Source organism: Seriola dumerili, unplaced genomic scaffold, assembly GCF_002260705.1.
Source record: "Seriola dumerili isolate Sdu_G_001 unplaced genomic scaffold, Sdu_1.0 BDQW01000621.1, whole genome shotgun sequence".
Taxonomy (NCBI): Eukaryota; Metazoa; Chordata; class Actinopteri; order Carangiformes; family Carangidae; genus Seriola; species Seriola dumerili.
Genome location: NW_019174876.1, coordinates 1,806,444 through 1,828,172, shown reverse-complemented (window position 1 = coordinate 1,828,172; position 21,729 = coordinate 1,806,444). Strand labels below are relative to the sequence as shown.

The window sequence follows — 21,729 nt, the reverse complement described above, 5'->3', positions numbered from 1 at the left end:
GTCTTGACAGTATCCGTCAGTCTCTCCCGACCTTCAGTTCCCACACAGTATGATGAACTGTGCTGTGGGAGCACATGTGGCTTGGCTAAAACTCAATAAATACATCGCTAAACTCTTGAGGAAAAAAAAAAAGAGGGAAAAATCCATCCCATCATCAGTCAGTAAATGCTCAGTATAATAGGTTTTGTCTTTGCACGATAATTTCCACATCCAAAAGGAGCAATTTCCCTTTATGCTAAGACATCAATTTTATCAGTATAACAGCAATCCTAACATTCGGGACAGTTCAATCCATGCTGTAATCTGAACCCTCTGTGAAAACCGCGTCACGGTGGGTTAGAGCTGCTTTAGTGCTGCAGCTATGTCCTCAAGAAAGCTGACACAAAAATGCTGCGTCTTATAAGTGAAACAATAATCCTGAGGTATTTGGATCGACTCATCTTTAGCCTGTGGGAATTGTTTGCAGTGTCACAAAGCAGCAGCTTGCTAACTGTGCACTGACTCCTACTGATTGCATCAGTAGTCTCTTGAATAATACAATGTAAATGAGCTCTAATGACCTACTCCAGGTCTGCAGCCAAACTGCCTCCTGGGCACCCTGACCACGCCAGCCACAGGCCATCTGCCGGCTTACAAGGCCCCTCTCTGAGAATAGACCAACAGTCTCACTGTGGCAGGCAAGCACATAACCGTAGTAACAAAAACAAGCAAATGTTAGACACATGCGCACATGCAATGGAAAAGGGAAGAACAAAAAGCAGTGCCAGGAGGGTCAAAATCTTGCCCAACCTGACAACCACCTTGCTGTGTTGATATTCACTTCTCCTTCTCGTGAAATCCATTTTTATCAGCACTACTTCCTTATCATACCCCTTAAAGATAAGCTGGTCACTAGCAAATGTCATTCATGGCGGTTTAAAACATTTTTTATTACACACAATTGTCCCTTATGTACCCGAGTGACAGCTCTACCATTTACATTAGCTACCTCTATAACTAAAGTGTCTCTTCATGACTCAGATCTGCGTTCATTACATTCCACAAAGAAAGGGTTAACAACCTTTACCACTGCAAACAACTACATTTCTGTATGAGTAATCTCATTACAAATGAACAGAGATGCACAGTATGACTCAGATCCCGACTCAGTGGCCTCAGCCGTTAAATCCAAACTGCTCTCAAAGACACAGACGGACCCAGCGGATGCATCAAAATAGAACATTGTATCAGACATGTGAGACTTCACTGGAATAAAATTCCTTCTTACAGCGGTGTTTAATTTAACTGAAGCCAAAAAAAGCCACAGCGAGCCAGTGAGGAGCACGGCTCATTCAAATGAAAAATATGGGAACCTGACCTGTGCACAGCACCAAACAGGTGCATCTGTGAACCTTCCTGACCCTTAAATGAGAAAACACATCAAAATATTTGGCCTGCCTCTTATCTCCCATCATCAATACACACTCTGCAAAAGAAAACAGCTTTATGAAACTGCAAACAGCTGTTATAAGTGAAGATAAATTCCAGTAAATACACCAGGCAGAGGATTTTTTTTTTTTTTTTTTTTTTTTTTTTTTTTTTTTTACCTCGTGACATGCAATAGCGGCACTTCAGGATTAGCTGATTTGAGGGCTTTGTTTAATGAATGGAGATGAGTTCAGGCTTTTTCTTTGCATGATTGGATAGATCCCATCAAAGAGATGACTCCGGTACTTTATCTTCAAATGAGGGCACTTATTGTTGAATGGGGGCTGTTGCAAGTTCTATCACTGGCATTTACATGTGAATCCTTACATTTCTGAAGATGAAATTGCTGCTTGTCCTTGGTCTGCAGGATAATATTCTCTGAAAGACAAGACAGCTGGTGAAAAATGCTGTTACTTCACAATGCTTGTATTTCACTCATGCCATGCTCAAAAATGAGTTTCTGTCGTGTGTTTTGTCAGTGTTATTGTAGGTGTTTGGTTTCCTGTTTGTCACCAAGGGCTTCACTGCAGATAAAAACCACAGCATTTACTTCCACACTAGAAATGCTTGTAGCTTAAAGGGGCACCCCACCAGTTTTACACATGAATGTGAGTTTACTCGTCACAAGGGTTACCACTCAGCTTGTGAAAACAGTTAGAAAAACATCAGAATGTTTTCTGTGGCTCTGAAGGCAGCTTTACTAAGTCTGAGAAAATAACCCTGATGATGTCACAGTGATGTCATCAGGTTATGTCAGCATGAGCTTGAAGTATATATCCTTTCTTTTCTACAAACCTGGAGTGAGGAGTTTGAAAGAATCATGAGAGAATTGTTGTGTTGCATTATGGGAATTGTAGGATCCAGTGTTTTTGGGATATGTCAACCTCTGCTGCTTCAATTTTTACCTTTTTTTTCATCTGTTGCAAATCCCCCAACTTTAAGGATGTGCCAGTGTTGCAGTTGAGTCACTAAACCTTGAGACTGGGTCAAGTCTTAAGTCCCCTTGCTTGTGTCCAAGTCCAAGTCATCAGTACTCAAGTCCGAGTGGAGTCATGAGTCCTGAAAATCAGGTCCCGAGTTGGACTCGAGTCCTGGAGTGCAGTATTAAATGACTGGAGTATACCTTAGATTAGCTATTATTCTTTTGCTTATTTTCCCACAGGCAGGCCATTTTTCATCCTTATGATCATGTATTGTACAGTACTGCTGCACAGTAAGGTCAAATAAGTGAATATGGATTAATACTGTTCATTCATCATTAGGTGTATTGTAAAATGGACAAGCTTCTGAAAAACTGCACAAATCCAGTGATGATAAATCTTTCACTTGAAACCATTACATTATCTTAGGCAGGAAAAAAGTGATTGACTGTACACCCTTTAAGTGAGAGAGTAACTTATCACATTTCTTGGAAATCATTATAGCAGAATACAACAGAATTTATTGTTGCGTAATCCCTGAACGCCAGCAAAGCTCAGTGGAGACCAAAAAATACAACACGGCTTTCAAGCAGCATTCTTGTCTGGCCTCAACCTTCACAAAAAAAAGTAATACATCATATTAATATTTCAAAAAGTATGCAACATGTAAACATTTAGCTGACAGATATCAATAACCATTATCCTAAAGCATCAAGGCCACTCTGTTTCTTCCTAAACTGACCAGTAATCTAACCCCCCTGGAAAACTAACACAAAGCGTCTCTCTTCGATCAGATACAACCTTCAGGGAATCGCCTACCCACTCTAGATTCACACATAACTCAACACCCCCCTCTCAAGGCCTTCATTAAAATCCCATCAGGAACATCACATCCAATCCTACATTTAATATTCACTGAGTGAAACTTGAGCGTGCCAATGCCAGAAACAAAGCCTTCATTGTATTCTTGAGAAACCTCCTAAAAACCAAAGAAAATTCAGTTTCCATCAATCCACACATGCCACATCACCACTTCCCTGTTTTGAATTATGTGAGAAAGTAGGTTTTTGTACGTTATTGTTTGAATCCAGCCCAGGCCCTGACAATATCAGTTTGGTAAATATCCTGCAGAAAGGAGAGAGAAGCGGGGAGTAAAAGAGACAAAGACAGAAAGAAATTGTAAAATGATTGGCATGTACAACGTGTAATTACTCCTGATGAGCCAAACTGTTTAAATGGTGTAGTTGATGACAGATTCTGTGCTGAAGGAACTGGTCTATGTAGGAGGATTTCATAATTGACCATACTGTAATTTGTTTTCAGTTCTGTATTCAAACAGTTCAGTTCACAAATGTTGCCATGTTGTTTTTACAGTGTTTTTGCTCCACCTCCGTGATGACCTGTTTGGAAAACCCTGCTGCTGTCATGCAGGATATAGTTGCATTGAGACCTAAAGGAAAATAAGATATTTTCTCGCAGTCTCTGTGGAAGGCACATAAAATTGAACTTTGTTGCACTAAGACATATCAGCATACCAAAATCGGGAATCAGATAAAGAGACCAAGCCTTGCAAACTTATTAAGCATGGAAGCAGGAATGTCCCAACTTCACAACATGTCCAAGTCTTAATCACAAACTCAGCCTGTACTGAGGATAAGAAATGTCTTTTATCCACCTTTGACTCCCCTGAAATGTGGGTCATGAGTGAGGTTGTTTACTATGAATAAAACCCCTTTAACATCTGGCGAACAATACTACCTTTGATGACAGTTTAACCCAAATTACAGGTAAATCACTGATAAGTTTTTTTTTAATCAAGTTAAGTTTTTAAATAACATGTCCTGGACAAATGGGATTTCTCTTAAATTACGTTTTGTAAGTCAAATAAGGTGCTTGGTATTCTCCCTTCTTACCATCCCTGCTTTCTGTCTGTCGAAGCATATGTTCAGAAGTTATCCAGTCACTCCTTGGGGGGTTGAGATTTGGGGGAAAAAAAAAGGTATCATGTCTGTTCTTCCACTCACTCACTTTAACTCGTACAGTTACTACAGCTCTTAAACACTGTCTGCTATTTGAAACAACATTTTTAATGTGATTCCCATGAGGTGAAACTCCTGAATCTCTGACCTGGTGAGGGTCAGTTGCATTTTTTTCTTGTGCATGTGTGTATTTAAGTGTGCTTCTCTTTTACTGTCCTGTATTTTCATTATCTCTCTCTCTCTCACTCTCTCTCTCTCTCTCTCTCTCTCAACCGGAGATGACATTTCCACTGGCCCTTTGGTGGCTCCTTCTAAAGAGGAAGACATCATAAAGTTTTATGCTGCTGTCTGGCAGAGATGGATGGAGGGACCAGAAAGCAGAAGGCAGCAGTTGACTGACAGTCCTAAGTGTGTCAGATGAAAACAGGATTAACATATGAACAATTTAATATCATATGAAATTTTTATGAGTAGTTTTATGAGTACAGTGAGCTACAATGAGCTTTTTTTGTTTATTCTCAAATGAAAAATACACTGTCTCTCATCTTGGGATACAGGAAAATTACAACATAATGAGTAATGGCACAAATACCTATAGTGGAACACAAAAGAGACGATAGTGGCTTGCCTTCAACTGTGAAAATAAGTTGCACAATCTGTCACACAGAGCATATAGATGGCTGTACTCTACAGTGACAAAACTTCAGTTATGCCCACATCACAGGTGCACTGGCCAGGAAACACAGCAGTCACAAGTTTAAACTGACAAGATAGATATGATAGGCCAAATGGTATAACAGTTAATATTGTGGCAGTAGCTAAAATGTGATTTACTACCAGCTTTAAATTCCTTTCCACGGGGTGTTAACATTATTTTGTCTATATCCTGTAATGGGCTGATAATAGGCTGACTACAATCCCAAAGTGTGCTCTCTCTCTGAAATCTCTATAAAAGCATTTGCCTTTTCTGCCTGGTGCTCAATGTCAAGTGTAAGCATGTTTTTAAAAGATCACAGGCCACTAGCTCAATGCTACACTGCGTTCTGTTAGAGGGAGATAACATAAAGGTGTGTTTACAGTAGCTAGTGACAGAGTGAGGTCGACAGAGGGGAGCTGCGAGGATATAGGAAGTTCTCACTCGGTTGTCATGTACATCCAAGAGGAAATCCCTCTCACTCAATCCCCCCATCCATGCTTTGAAACCAAAGGAACGCATAGATTAAAAATCCTGACGTGTTTCTCCATCATAATAACTCCCTGCCGTGTAAGACGATGAGGTTCGGCGAGGCCGATGACAGCTACAGCGGACACAAACAGACGTCGGCACTTCAGAAAAGGTCTGAAGAATGCTACTGGCCCACTTCATCTTTCATTCTAGTCCCTTGTGTCGACCCACTGAGAATGTGACCCCTGGCCTAACCTGGAGCAAAGCAGATGGTGCTGCTCGGTGTTGAAATACAGCTCTACACATGGAAACTTCTGGTCGTGTAGATAATGACCTGTCCTAAAACACATCGAAAAAGATTGAAAGAGTGTGAAGAGTTAGAGAGAAGGAGCTGTGCGTGGAGGGTCAGTGAGGGCATGACCAGAGACAGATGAGACGTGAGATAAATGCTACAATAACAGCGACAAGCTGAAAAACACAACAAGAGAGAGCAGAGTTTGGTATGATAGCTGTAAGCAGAGACTGAAAAGAAATGAGAAAGTAAAGCCCAACACAGCGGGGAGGTCGCTGTGGTGCTGAGTATCATTGTGAGAGCCCACTGTTCTGGGCTGTTCTCAGTACTGTAGGCTAACTGACCACAGACGTAACTCAAAGCCCAAACATTTCTGAGAAACATGGAAGGGGAACTAGGAGGCTCCAGCCACAAACCCATCCACAGCTGCAGTAAGGGGGGGGGGGCTGGCACAGGGTAGAGAACAAATGGAGCCCATGGTGCTATAAATCACACGACCAGCAAGCATTAACTAGGAGAGGGGCTGGCTGGATTGAGTATTTCAACGATGGATGCTGTGCACCACTTAATGAGAGGACATGAGAGCTGACTTCTGCTCTTGAAGTTGGCTCTTTTTGAGTTGCACCAGTAAGTTGCATATAAATTGCATTGTTAATTAGGTCTCTTTATTAGTTCACCATTGTACTTTTAACACTTTCTGGTGTTTGAGATGCAAGATAGTATTCTGAGAAGGACAAAACAAATGACTCTGTTTAGAGGTCTCAGCAAGAGAGTATAACAGCTTGTAGATGTGTTTATGTAGATGCAATTAAAATACTGCTCATCTGTCTTACGCTCTTCAAATAGTAAGAATAAAATAAGTTTCTTGACTAATTACCAAAATGCTTCCATACTGTTAATTTCAAGTGCAAACACCAGCACAAGAAACTCAAGAGAAACTAGAGTAAGTGATCCAATCCTTTGTATCAAGTTGTCCATATTTCAATACTCCTATGAAGAAAGTTATTATACTATTAAATATATGTGTGACAGTTTGCAGGCTGGGGATCGACTGCAATGCAAACAAACATGAGGTGGTTGTGAAATAGATTCTGTAGTTTCCAATTATCACCCCAAAATCCAAAACAAAGTGACAGATGAGCCATAATGCCTCAAGGCATAACACTGCCACAGCGCTGTAGAAGAGACCGCCACAAACTGGCATATTCCACCCTCTCCTCTCCTCCAACCCCCCCAGCAGTGGCAGGCCCACAACCTATCACCCCTGACAAGACGTGACATGTCTCACTTCCTCCCATCCGTGACATACATGTAGAACAGAAAACATCCTCCCACTGTGGGCATCTAGACTGTTACTCAGTCCAAGACATGGTTACAGGCAGAGGTTTGTTATGTTTGACTTCCTATTGCATTTTACAGAAAGACTAAAACCACAAACAAAAATATAACCACACTATTCACTTGCTGATGGAACATGAAAATAAGACGAGTCCATTATAGATTCTACTGTGAACACATGGATACAATTAGCTAGATATTGTAACATGGGAAAGAATATTTTCAGACAAACAGTCTGCTTGTTTACTGTAAAACAAGTGTATGCCTCTTCTCCTCTCAGCTCTGCTCCCTTCAGGGCAAATTCTTTGGTGAAAAATAGGGGCCAGAAGTACTGAAGAGTCCAACATGATGGGAACAACAAGTTACCTGTATACAAGAGAGGCTTTACCTTTGAAGAATCAGGTTTGAAATCTTTGCGTGCACCTGCAACACAATGTTATATCTCTGACAGGACTAGTTATATAATATCAAACTTTTAATTACAACAAGAAAAAAAAAACCTCTGTGTGAATGTTTTCATGCTGCTGGCCCCAAACAATCCTAATGAAGTGTTTATCTTTGATGACTGAATTACTTATTATCAGCGAGCTAATCTTATTAGCAACATGCAAGCAATGGCTGAGTGGCTTTAACTGGCACCTATTGTGGAGCATATTGTAATAATGCTTTATGTGAATCAGATATGAGGCAGCAATAAGAATTTGAAGATTCAGAAGCATTGTCAGCTAAGCTTCATGACACCGACACAGCGGGCTGAAAACTGTGGGAAAATCAATCCAAATTAATTGCTTGGTTCAAATTACACTCTGTTGTTATTATGACACAGTGACTTGAGGGTGGCACCCAAGTGCGATTTATTCATGCAGTAGCCTCAATGTGCAAGGTCAAATGCAACACTTTCCTTGTCAAGTATAACGCAACTGGTGCAAAGCAAGGATTTATCTAGAACATCTCTGATAATACCTCCATATGACTAGACAGAAAAAGGAGCAGAAAAACATTCATTGCTTCAGTATCTGTTTTCTTGTGTTTCTTTAGTGAGTTCACAGAGTTTTTGGGTGAAGTATCCAACAAAGCAACTATTCAACCAATGTTACTGCAAACTGGGTGAAACTAGACCATGTGACGCACTGAAAACATTGAAGATAACTGATATTGCTGGTTTTGCTGGCCTCTGGGACACAAAATAAAAGCTGAGTGACTAAACCACAACCTAATTTTCCTCCCACCACCAGAGGAGCTAGGAGAAAAGTTCATAATATTCCCCGTGGAAGAGCAAAACTCAAACTGAAAGTATGACCTGTTCATCTCTTCAACTCTTCTTGAACTTGGCAACAAACTCTCTGGAGAGAAGGCACAAGGGATTGTCAAAATTAAATCATGTCCAAACAGCTTGGCTCCATCAGTGCCTGGCTAATCCACTGCACTGGATCAAAGTCAGCCTGGAAACTCTAGCTGATGTGACAGGAGCTGAGGCTAAAGGAGGAAACATGACTAGTGAGAGCCCTGGAGAACCGAGAACTTAAAGAGTAATACGGGTGATCCTGATTGGTTAGCTCTCTGTTCCATTATGGCAGATTGATTATCCATGCATGCTCCAGAGCTGAAGACACAATGGGAGGGAAAGGGAGAAAGAAAAGAGGTGGGGTGTGTGGAGAGAGGAAGGAGGGGGTAGAGTGGTAGAATTGACCCCCCAAACTCTCACTGATGGCTGAACAATGAGAAAGGGAAAGGATAGAGAGGAAAAAAAATAAGAGAAATAAGAAAGCACAAGACCTGCACACTAAATTAAGAGTTCTCTACAGAACTCCTGCCAACAACACACTCACTGTCCACCTCTCAGCCTCAACACTTCATTTTCTAGACAGCACACGAGACACCTGGTAAACTAACTTTGACACCAGCAGCCTCAAAGCACCAATCCATATCTGTTTCTGCCCCCCCACCCACCACCCCCGAAAACACTTATTCTGCCCCTTTCTCTTCCCTCTAAAATCATTCACAGCTCTCACAGCAAGACAGAAAAGCACACGGCGCAATCACAAAAATCGACAACTCACCCAACCCTTTCCTCTCCTTCTCTTCTCCCTCTTCCTCTCCCACTCTCTCTTCCTCTCTCAATCACAGCTCCAGCTGGTGAGGCTGGGCTGCTGCTGCTCCCCTGGCCACGCCCACAGCAAGGTCATGTGACCACCATCCCAAGTGGCTAGGAAGGCATTTGTCAGCCACACCCCTCATTCAGAGAAAGTGAATGGAGAACATTGTGGATATAGAAGGCTATCTCAAACCACGTGCTATTAAGTAAACCCACAAGAGGAAAAGCTGTGTGTGCGTGTGCAGTTTAATCAAAATGAAAGACAGTGGGAGAGTGTGTTTGTGGCAAAATACAGGAACATTTGTTTTTCGTTATTTCCTGTGTGTCTGTGTGTGTGAGAGAGAGAGATAGAGAGAGAGAGAGAGAGCTTTAGTGTTTGCACAAGACAAGAGGCAATATCCTCCTCACTTCCATGTCCTTGTGTGTGTCCATCTGCTCACTCACTCCCACTGCTTTGTTTTACAGAGGAGGGCATTAGATCATGTGTGCATGTACGTGTGTGTAAAACATTTAGTCATCTCTCTCCTTGAATCCACTGGGGCTCACTCTCTCTTTCTCTCTGGCAAACACACACAAGTCTCCATCCCTCAAAACTGTGGTTGACTCGTAACTAAATCCATGACTAACACAGAACATATCTAACATTACAGTTAAAAAAGAAACATGGAATAATTTGACATTTTGGGAAATATGCTCATCCATTTTCTTGCAGAGTTAGATCATAAGATTAAAACCACTTGCTGGACACTAAATAGGAAGCTAGAGCTGGCAGGCTTAGCTTAGCTTAGCTCAGCCTAAAGTCTGTAAGCAGGGGGAAACAGCTAGCCTAGTGTAAGCAAAGTGGGTGCGATGAGAGGGAATAAAACAGTCCAACATGTTCTGGGTTTTCCTCACAGCTGACAACAGAATCACCCAAACACTGCAATCACCAAACATATGCAGTCAAGATGACGGGCAACGTTTGATCCAAACACAGTAAACCCGTGTTTAACTTACGTTAAAAAAAACAATTTCACTCTTATAGCAGCTCTCTTTAAAGTAAAAAAAAAAAAATCTCTAGAGCTCACTAATTAAGACACTACAAACAACTTGTAGTTTTATGGGGGCTGTGTCCTGTGACTATTTGTTGGCTGGGGGCAGCGACTGTCAGGCGACCTCAGGATGCGACTGCTACAGTAAATAGTTTGGTAAAAAAAAATGTCATTTTGATGCTTTTTTTTGTTACTGATTAAACAAACACAATATGACGTGTTAATCAATGAGCTTTACAGGTGCTGGCAGGCAGATTTAGTTAGCTTTACACAGAGCAAGGCTATGTGTTACCCTTTTTCCAGAGGTTGTGCTAAGCTAACCAGCTGCTGGCTGTACAGCCATATATTTACCAGACAAATATGAGAGCCTTCTCATCTAAATCTCACCAAGTAAAGAAAACAAATTTTTACCAAAATTTCAAGCTACTGCTTCCAGAGATCCTCCTTCAGAGAGAAGAGTCCCTGACTAAAACACAAACATAGGCAAATGTCATCAGTGGTTTTTTGTGCTCTGTGCTGCAGTTGCTGTGCTTCCTCTATTTTCATCAGCCTGTTTTGACCCGCCACCACTCTGCTTACAGCAAAATGAAATAGTCATGTAACGACTTGAGTGAATCAAGCTGCACTGAAGTTAGTACTGGCTGCAAAACAGATGATGGTGGTTCCAAAACCCAAATGTTCTCTGGAAATCTGCATCGCTCTGCTGTGCTTCCTGTGTCCCAGTTCACCCACAACAGAGAGATTCACATTTATCACAGCCAGCTAGCTTACTGCAAAATGCTAATGTAGTCGACATGTGAAAAGATGTTTTCTTAGAATAGATTTTAAGATTGGATAAAGATGGTAGTTATAAAATGGATTTGACCTTTACTGACTGGAACAAGGGGGTGATTAATTTGTTCCTCTGTTGATATGGCTCAACTTTTCTTTTTCCATTAGCATACAGCCTGGAAGAGGTTTTCATAACATTCAGCACAAATGTTTCCTTCCTGTCAAAGCTGGAACTGAAACTCATGTTTTGCTGTGATTTTGTTGTGAGAGTGAATGCACAGAGGCATGAATGCATCTATTAGTGCGTATATCAGGTCATCTGTGGTGTACACTGTTGAAACATATTCATTGTGCTTATGACTTTCCATTTAGGAATCTGTCGTGCTATTGAAAAATCATGCAGTAGTATCAGCTATCACTGCTCTCGTTTGTCAATATACAGCTGCTATTGTTATCCATAGAGTCATTGTAGAAATTCAATCAAGTCAAGCAGTGGACCTTGTCTCAAAGGAGATCAATATCTTACATCTGACACAGGTCAATGTCCTGTGTGGAAAAAGGACAGAAAGTTAATGTCTTTACTGTCCTGCAAAATTGATTAACAGCTTTTCTGGGGTTCTTGGCAAAGATACATTTCCTCTGTATATCTCTTTAGATCAAAAGAAACATTTTACATATAGCTGTCACTAAACAAACAACCCTGTCAGTATGAAACCCATGACCCACCAGTGTCAGAAGTTGCCATTTCCTCCTGTGGGAACTAAAGATCAAAGTGGATGTCGTATTAGCATTATTTTATTACTCCTGCAAAGAGCCTAAAAAGCAGCTTTGAGCAAAAAATTTATGGCAAATGAATTCAATTAGAATCCAAGCTTCGCGATTAACTGTGTAAGGCAGGAGGCACGCAATGAGAGTGTGTGTTTGTGTGCATCTCATGGACGATTTTCAGCTACACTCATTTAAAAACAAGCATATACTGGCACATATCAGTTTTACCAGGAGTCTGGTTTTTTAAATTGAAGTCATGTGCTTACTGCTGTTCTGCAAAGCTCAAATTAAGGGATTTTAGTTGTGTTATTTTTTCTTTTGAAACACAGTAGCCATTTTGGTTCAAAACAGATTTCAACATTTAGTTATTTCAAATCATGCGGTCTGAAGAGGTAACTGAAGACTAATACGCAGTGATGACTGGCATGCCGAGTGACCCATTGAGGAAACTCTGTGATTGGCCCAGAGGTCAGGGTTGATTGCTGAAGGCCACCCAATCAGGGTAGAGCACATATGGAGCTTATTAAAAGAGCCACCTCCATGACTCAGCGGACCGAGTGACTCAGTGACACGTCCTCCCTGAGGGAGGCTGGGAGCTGAAAGAAAGGCTGAAAGCGAGGAGAAGGAAGGGAGAGAAGAGGCAAAGGGGGAAAAAAGATAAAGTTTAGGAGGATGAGGAGGAGGCGGGGGGTGGGAATAGGGTTGGGGATGGTTGGAAGAGTAGGGAGCAGGAGGGAGAAGGGGAAAGAGGAAGAACATCTGGCTTGGCCTGTATATCTACAGGGAAGATATCTGGTCTGTTGGAGACTTCCTGTTGTGTTTCTTTTGCTGCGGTTGCTCTGCTCCCCTGTGGTACAAATGGAGACAGCATGTGTGTGATGAGGGGATGAATTATCTCAACACCCTTAAGTGGCCTCCAAGACTCAACCTCCCCTTCTGGTTGAAATCACTGAACATACATTAACAATACAGATGGATTCATCTCCAGGTGCTTCACATGTTGACAGTAAAATACTTCAGTCCTCTTGGTTTATTCCTCAGACTTGCACATTTCTACACAGGGTTACAATAACTCAGGCAAGCGTTTGCTTTTTCATCAACTTTTACTGCACTAGCAGAGTCAAATGTCCTTGCTGTTTATATAATACTGACCGCAAAGAAGATAAACTGGTCAGATTTTGTGGTCTTAGCATTTGTTTATGGGGAAGTGTTTGCCTACGGTGTCTTTTTGTCTATTTTAAGCCACCAAAGCTTTCTCAGCTGGACTGCTTAATGCTGAGAGCTGGCACTAAGGACATAGAAAGAAAGAGCAGGAGTAGCCTTTGCCACTTTCAAGTACCATATGCTCGAACAAAGCCGTGTTTTCTATAAAAGCATTGTCTTCTTTCAAAATAAACCAGGCAAGAAGCTGTTCCTTCAACTCGAGAGAATGAAACAAGCATTTTCGGAGGACGTGCAGAATACCGTCTCCTGCGCAGATGTGTTTCAACTAAACAATGAGGTTTGCAATAAAATAACAATCAAGAAAAATATTCAACCAGCATCTTGGGATGTTTTCAGTGCCTCCATTTCCCACATCCCTATCTGGAGAAGATACACCATGCCTCAACTTGATTGGCCTTAATGGAAACCAGTCGTCCCTCCTGCCTTTGCAGTGTGATAGACTAAAACAATCCAAGCTCTCCCACAGACACAATAGACAGCCAAGCAGATACTCACAAAGATTTTCCATCTCGTGGTTGTTGTATGTCTCACTGCAAGTAGAAGCCATTTCTTCTCTCAGCTTTCCTCTTTCTCTTGTAGAGTTTAAAAAGAAAAAAAAAATCTCTGATGAGGACAGAAAGCGTCTTGTAAAATATTTCCCAGCCTCTAGGTGTTGTCTAAATGGCAGCCGCTGTTCAACTTCAATGTTAAATAAATGTTTGGGTGTGAAGATGAACAAGAGCTAATGTGACTGACTACGCTTCCTGATGCAGACACACCAACATGTACCGTCTATTTCTGCCGTTCTGGAGTCGAAGCCTTCCCTGATGAACAATAAACACAGCGACTCCATGGGATCGGCCTTCTGGGGAATCCCTGGCCCCTCCGTGGATGTGTGGGGGCGAGGGACAAGGATGACTCCACTCCAAAAATGAAGAGACGGCGGAAGGAGCTCTGTGATTAAACCCATTGTGCGGTTGCTGCATGTCTTCCAAAAACATATAACCAAGTTATGGTGCTAATTATCTATAATAGAAACCTTCCATGTGCAGAGACAGGGAAGCAGATAGAGACAGAGAGAGGATTTTCATGCTTGTAACGATCATGAACCATCATCTTTGTGAACTGGTCATGTGGTGTTACATTTAAAATTTGTTTACAAGGCCACAACATTTTGATTTTTTTCTTTTACATTAGGTAACACAGAGTAACTCATCTGTAGCAACTTACCCTTTCTCCTAAATCTTCAGTTGTGTGTGTGTTTCCTCCATCTGATTTTAATGTCTACAGTTCTGCTGTGCATCACAAAGCACTTTGCACCATCGAAGCTGAGGGTGAAAGTTCACCTGAAGCTACTCCAAGCTGCATTGCTACGGTTTTTCAGATGATGGTGTTCCTCGAGGAAGCTACACTCATTGCCTATAAACCCCCAAAGCTGCATTCATGTTCTCTAAATCCCCAAATCATTACTGCAGATCTCAGTTATAGCATAAGATCCAGTCACAGATCGGCACTGTTTTTAAAGTCAGTGCCAATTATTGCAAAGTTAAGACTTAACGATTCAGTAAAGGCTGTGAGTTACCTAAGCAGCACATGTGTACAAAGTTCGCTTGGCAAACATTATTCTGTGGGGAGAGAAAGGTGAGGGTATTTAAGCATAAACGAAATGAAGGAATAACACCAGAAAAGGTATGCATTACTTGCCTGCATTGAACTGTTACTGAATTCTAAGTTGAAAAGTAAAATACCAAGATTTTTTTTTTTTTTTTTTTTTTTTTTTTAAACAAAGAGCTGCTTAAACGCTGCAGTTCTTCACCACTGAAATAGAGATGAGATTTCTTCAGTTGAATTTCACATGTGTAGAGCTGACAGCCTAGAAAGACTGTAAATGGCACTCAAACTACACTGAACTACACAGCTCAGTGGCCCGTTAACTTGGTAACACTATGGTCCTGCTGGAGTGAAATTTTTGTTTTGAATGCACATTGTCTTAAGTTCCATTTGATAAAACAAATCTACTAAACACAGTTAGGCCAGGCTTTTTTGGCTGCTGTAAGAAGTTCTGTTGTGATTAGCTTTTTTTGCTGAAGAATCTGCATAAGCTAGTTAGACTGGCTTTATCCTCATTTGATTAACAACCCTGCAACATATTTCTGATCTGTTCCACAAAGAGGGAAGAGATGGTGAATAAAGTGATAGTCAAGATACTGTGTACTTCAGCTTCAGCCTGATGTCACAGGGCTAAAAGCTACTGTATCATCGTAGAGTAGGACAAACACGCTACTGCAGTTCAGTTGTAGATGGTGTAACATAAGGGACAAGGCTACACCCGCTCATTTTTCATATTCCACACATGCCAACTTCAGACAGACACACACCCTCACACATGAATCCCACTGCCCCCTCATCTACTCTCATCTACTCATTTCAGCAGATGGCAGGATTGTAGCACACATGGCCATCTGTCTGTACACACACAAACAAACACACACACACAGACAGAAAACAATTATTGTTTTTCCAGTATGTCCTGTATCAGCCAACAAGTGGGCCAAACATCATTAGCAGAGAATGTGGAGAACAACTGACCTCACATGAACCATTCTTCTACATTAGAACCGCTCTGGGTGTAAATATAAACCCGTCACTTTGCAGATGGTCAAATAGAGCCGAAGACAGTTTTACCAAGTCATCTAACTCACTCACTCACCAAATTCAAAATTGTGAATATGTCAAAATTCCATGGTCATCAAGGAGAAACAGTTGCCTTGCAAGTCTGTTTGATATGGTAATACATTTACATTAGCCCTATACTATCTAGTTATTTGTCCATGCTAATATACCTCATATGCCAAATATGCACCCGTACTGTCTATATGTAACACAGGTTTTTATTGCACAGATTATCTTCTCATACAGCTAATTTATTTTTTTATCAAAATGTACAGTTATTTGCACAGTAATGTCATTCTCCCATGTCATTCTCATTATCATAAAATTACAGGTTATTGTTTTTGCACTCAGGTTTTTCATGTCATTGTTTTAATGTGTGCAGTTTGTTTTACACTGCTTGTGTTTTTATGCCTTTTTTGTGTGTTTTTTATGTTTACTCAAGCGCCTTTTAAATTGCCCCCTGGAGACAAGTAAAGTTTCTTCAATTGAACTGAATTGAATTGAACTGAATTGAACTGAACTGGCTACTGGCTATGTTTAATTAATGATACAGAAAGAAAAAAAAAAAAATTGCTCACACATGGTGGCATGGTGTTTTTTCCATCTCGTGGCCCAACATGACTGAGGCTTCTTCATCATTCCTCTTTCATTTTCATGGCCAAGATAAGAGACATGATTTTCCCATCAGTGTCTTAGAAAAAGGAGCCGCAGCAGAGTCTCATATCTGGATAAACAAGAGACAGGATTCACCCGGACACGGCCCAGATAAATGAAGATAGTGTCAGCTGAGAGTAAAACGTTATCTCAGTTTACTTCATCAAACTGTGATAGCCCGTATCCTACTATTTGCTATTTATCAAATGGAGATGGAGAAAAGTTCAACGTGTGTGTGTGTGTGTGTGTGTGTGTGTGTGTGTGTGTGTGTGTGTGTGTGTGTGTGTATGTAAAGAGTTAAAGTCCCTCTGGGAGACAAAGTGTTATCATTCTGCCAAAAGTTATGTTCCCAGTCCGAGAGGAAGTGGGGGGCTTGAATGTATGTGCTTTTACGTGTACATAAAGTTAGAATGTGTCAGAATGTGTCAGCATCACAGCATGAAGGAGAAAGTGATAGAAGAGCAGGCGTTTACTGCAGATGTGGGATTTGGCAAGATGACAAAAAAGGACAAAGGTCTTTCTGCAGTGGTGGGAAACTTCTTTAACCCTTGACTTCCCCCAGATGCTCAATGTAAACTCCAACTTCCGAAAGCTTATCTGGGGAGAGGGGAACTCAGTGTGTGTGTAGTATGTGTGTGTGTCTGTGTGTCTATTTATCTGGGGCAGAGGGGCTGCCCCTCCATCCTCCTCCCCTTCCCTTTTATGTCCAGCTTTGTTAGTATTCGCACACACACTTCAAAAGGCTGCATGACATTGTTTCGAATGTGCGCCTATCCTAATGATATATTGGTGTATTAAAACTTTTATCAGATGAACAGGAAAAAGCCTGACATCTGCATGTTGATTCATTTCTGTAGCAATTAAACCACTGTGCTTCACTTCAGGCCCTGGAGTTGTTTGAGGCGGTTTTATTAAGCTCAATCTACAGCATTCATTTTTAGTTGCATTTGTAAATGAATGTGGCCTTGGAAAAGAGGATATACAGGTTTATTTCACCTGCCATCCAGGTTGAGTGTCTTACAAGCTTTAACCTGTCACACACTGCCTCCTAGTGGCTTCTTTAGGGAGCACACCCATGGTGTGTGGTCATAGTCAAGTTAATGAGAAGTGACGCTTGTCACTGTTATCACTGTAGGACATTTTTGAACTGAAAAACAAACAAACAGACGTAGCAGTTTAGAGGCTTGCTGATTTCAAGTGAGCAAAACTGCACATTATATGGCATGTCTTAAGAGAAAGATAAATTAGATTTGAGAAAAAAGCTACATGATTGAATCTTGCATAATTATACTTTGATACTATGATGAACCATGAGTTTATGACAAAGATGCATATCTAGCTGCAAAATATTACAAGGATATCGATGTTGCCCCTTGTCTGCGGAGACTGTCTTCATCAAGCAAGAGCAGACATAAATCAGGTGATGTACAAGGTAATGGGCCTTGATGTAGAAAAGTGGGTGTGACTCTGATTCTGAATCAGTAATACTTGGGCTTTTAGTATTTGAGAGTGATTGCAGTGGAGTCCTTTCCACAGCCAGAATGTCACAAGTTCATTCATTGTACATAACAGTAACAGTGGTTCTGTGAAATGGTCTTTGAGCAAGGTACAGTATGTTCCACATTACTGCATGTGACACAGAACAGGCCCAGGTGTTATGGTGGAAGTAATTATTGCAATATTAATAATGATCCAAAAATCACATAAGATTATCAGACTGAACTTCAAAACAATAAACACTGTTTCACTGTTATGTATCACATGAGTCCAAGCTCTTCATTTGAGTAAAACATAAAACTTCAATATCCAATTTTCTTTTATTTAATTACAGCTTGCTTGGGAACATTAATTTAGACAAGAGAAATGCGTAGCCCAATAGCATGATGAGATTGTGTTATCACAACATGATTGTGCTGAAAGTCAATAAATGATAATATTGAATTATTGCCCAACCATAACAAGAGTGCTCTAAATGTGTCATTCCATAAAACACTGCTGAAATGATCATGTTGTCTGATTAGAGATTAAAGCCCTGGGATTGTTTTGAGTACATTTTAACATGTATGACTACTGCTCAGCCTCATATTGCAGCCACGTATGAAACTTCACAATGATGTTATTCTTAGTCAGCAGACCCCCCCCCCTCCTCCAAAGCATGTCGGCAAAATCTCGCTTTCCTTTTCTTTGCCTCTCTCTTTTTTCCCTGGGTAATTAGCCAGCAGGTCATACTGAGTAATGGTCTGGGATCAGTCCAGAGTAATTACACTGGGAGAGGACTGACCTCGGATATGCCTCTGCCTGAGGGTGCCTGTGTGTGTGTGTGTGTGTGTGTGCGCGCGCTTGTGTAGGTGTGTCGAAGAGACACAACAAAAGCAGGACAAAAATTTGAGATGAAGAAAGTGTGTAGTATGTAGTGTGTATGTGTGTGTGTGTGTGTGTGTGTGTGTGTGTATGTGTATGTGTATGTGCCCCTTTCCGACCTATGGACAGGCAGAGACAAATCACCCGCTGCCCTCAACTGGCCCCTCCCTGCCACTTTCAGAAGGTCAACCCAAATAAGAGACAAATGGCTTCTCTTGCTCCTTCTTCCATAATGACTACACCTCAATTAGGGAAAACAAATGTACTACAAGATAATCTGTTCATTTAGGCAGCATAAGGATAAATTACAGTTGAGCGTATAGCATCTGCTCAGCTGACATGAGGATAATCTCTTTTGTTCTTTACCATCACAACAGGAACACAGGACACAATGGCACCACATGAAGTGACTTCTCAGTAGCACCCTTTAAATACACAAAGCTGAAAGCAGCACCATGTATACCCTTGATTTCCTTTCTTCTTTTTTTTTTAGTGCTGTAACATCCAGCTGAGATGGAAAGACAAACCATTTACTGTTATTTAAACGTCTTTTTTTTTCTCCCTTATCACAATAAAACAATAAGGGAGTTACTCAATGAGGTTACTGCATGTGACCCCGGTGATAACCTACCAGTTGGCATTATCCCAGTGATAACTACACTATTTATGGTCAGCCTCTCTATCTAATGACCCCTCTAGAGTCTAGTTACTGTATAAGTGAGGTCTCTCTTCTGTGTTAAAATGAGAGCAACTCTTTGTTTCCATGCTCCAATATAACAATGTAAAAAAGGACACAAGTCCAGTTATTTTGTCATTTATTTTGCATATTAATCCTTGTCATTCTGCTTCTAGGTAAAGGGGAGGGAAAGGGGCTGGAAATCCATGTGAGACAAAGTTTCTTAAATTTGAAAGCTGGCCTGACAAGTGATAAGAAAATTTGCTATTTCTGACCACAGGTGGTCTTCGCTTTTCTGTCTAGAGATGTTAGATAGAGCTGGTTCTGCAGTGTTTGATGGATTGATGAGCAGCAGGCCTGCCTGTCAAGATAAGGTTCCCCGTCTGGCTGAACACACAGGAGCACAGCAGATAAAAATCAGAGCAAGTCTAGTGTCTACAGCCTGAAGTGAACCTAATGGTCGGGTTTTTCTTTGTCATTTTCCTTGAATATGCTTCAGCAATTTAACATCACTTATCACATCCATTTAAAGTCATAACATATACTGTGGATTCTTGTAGGTCTGCCAGCACTTGAAGCTATGTCACAGTTAAATTGAGCCAAATATTAAAATCTATTTTATGGCTTCACATTATACAAAATGGAAAATTCAGGATGCCTTGTGCATCATTTTATACACATTTCTCTGTAATTCAGCTTGACGTATTCACTATCTTTGGAAACCTTCAGTCTGTGACTAGAACTCAAATGGAATACATTTAGGAAGTGCTCGTAAAATGAGTTTATAAAGATGACTTTCACACAAGATCCAATATATATTCAAAGCGCTGTATATATTGAGGACACTGAGGGCATCTCATGCTGCAGACAATGTAGTTTTGGTACACATAAATGTAATAAATTGGCAACATGTGTTAATCTCATGTCCAAAAGTAAATGTGTCACTCAGTGATCTACCACCAACTGCAGTTCACTTTACATTCTGTGTATGTGTGTCCTGATCTCATTTCACACTGCCCTCCCACATCAACACCCCAGTGTATCTTACTCTCTGTGACGCCTAGATCAAAGTACAGAAGGATATTGGCTAGGAAGCTGACCGGCGCAGATCACATGACCCCAGAGAGAGGAAGTGCACTGCAGTGAGGTCACACAGCAGGGAAAACAATCACGCTGACAGAACACGGAAGGAACACAAGGATGCACAGGATACTCTACGTGTGTGTGTGTGTGTGTGTGTGTGTGTGTGTGTGTGTGTGTGTGTGTGTGTGTGTGTGTGTGTGTGTGTGTGTGTGTGTGTGTAAAAATGATGTGTGATGTCATTTCCTCCTGGAAAAACTGAATGGGCAGGAAGGCAGCTTATCAAATAGACTCGTGACATGTTGACAGCCATATGGAAACATATGAAAGAGCATTAAATAATTGCTGCTTGTAATATTGCCAACATTTTAGATTTTTCATAACTGTATATCACATAATTATATACACCTTTTTCACACATGCCACTAGAACAAAGTGTATTCATGCCTTGGTTATGACTCAATAATATTTCAAACCTGTGGCCATTAAACATGGTCCTCTAAGTAGGTGACCCTTCACTTAGACCCCCATTATGGCCTTTCCCTGTGGACAAATAATTAACTACAACCCCCATAATCTAGAAGAGAGCCATTTAAAACCTTCAGCATAGACACGGATGAGAAATTAGTAGACAAATACAGTAGAAACATGAAGGCAACATGACACACAGTGTTTGAGACGGTGTGTGAATATACTGTGGGAAATTTGCCTATGAAATCGGCCAAATGACAAAGTGCAGTATTTCAGAGACTCGTTGGTATTTGAGCTTAGAGCCAGTATAAAGTACAAACCATGATTATATAACACCCAATGGCCTAAATCATCAGGAAAACAGACCCTTCATTATGTTTCATCAAGAGTTAATTCTAAAAATACTTGGCAATGTGGTTATTAGTGATATGGGGACACTGATTTATGCAATCCAATACAACATAGTTTTCCCTTTTTATGGTCGTTTTGTGATCTAGTTTCATGACTAAAAGGCACACATAAATAAATAGCACACAGAGCAGCAATAGTTAAAGCGGCTATAATTAATATTCTTTTTATAATAACATTTAAGTATAATGTAAGAGTAATGCACATTAGGGGTTGTAGTGAGGAGCTCATCACTGGATACACACTTGAGAGCAGGAGAAAAGTGTCACACACTCTGGCTCCACATGCAGTTTTTCTTGAAGAGGGCTTAAGTGGAAAAACGTCATCTGTCTTTTTAAAAGAAAAATGCATATGGAGCCAGAGTGTGCGACACTTTT

The 21,729-nt window shown here is 40.9% G+C and overlaps 1 protein-coding gene across 3 annotated transcripts in view; it reads right to left on the bottom strand.

Moving 5' to 3' along the window:
- The window catches only part of LOC111236310 (septin-9-like), a 57,632-nt gene that overhangs the window by 18,405 nt on the left and 17,498 nt on the right, over window positions 1–21,729 (bottom strand). Inside the window, exon 1 of one of the 3 annotated variants that reach the window (XM_022764997.1) lies at window positions 9,222–9,256. The exons of the other annotated variants lie outside the window; for them this stretch is intronic. The gene's annotated coding sequence lies outside the window, so the exon portion shown is untranslated. Of the gene's footprint in view, window positions 1–9,221; window positions 9,257–21,729 lie in introns of those variants that run through there. 3 annotated transcript variants of the gene reach the window in all.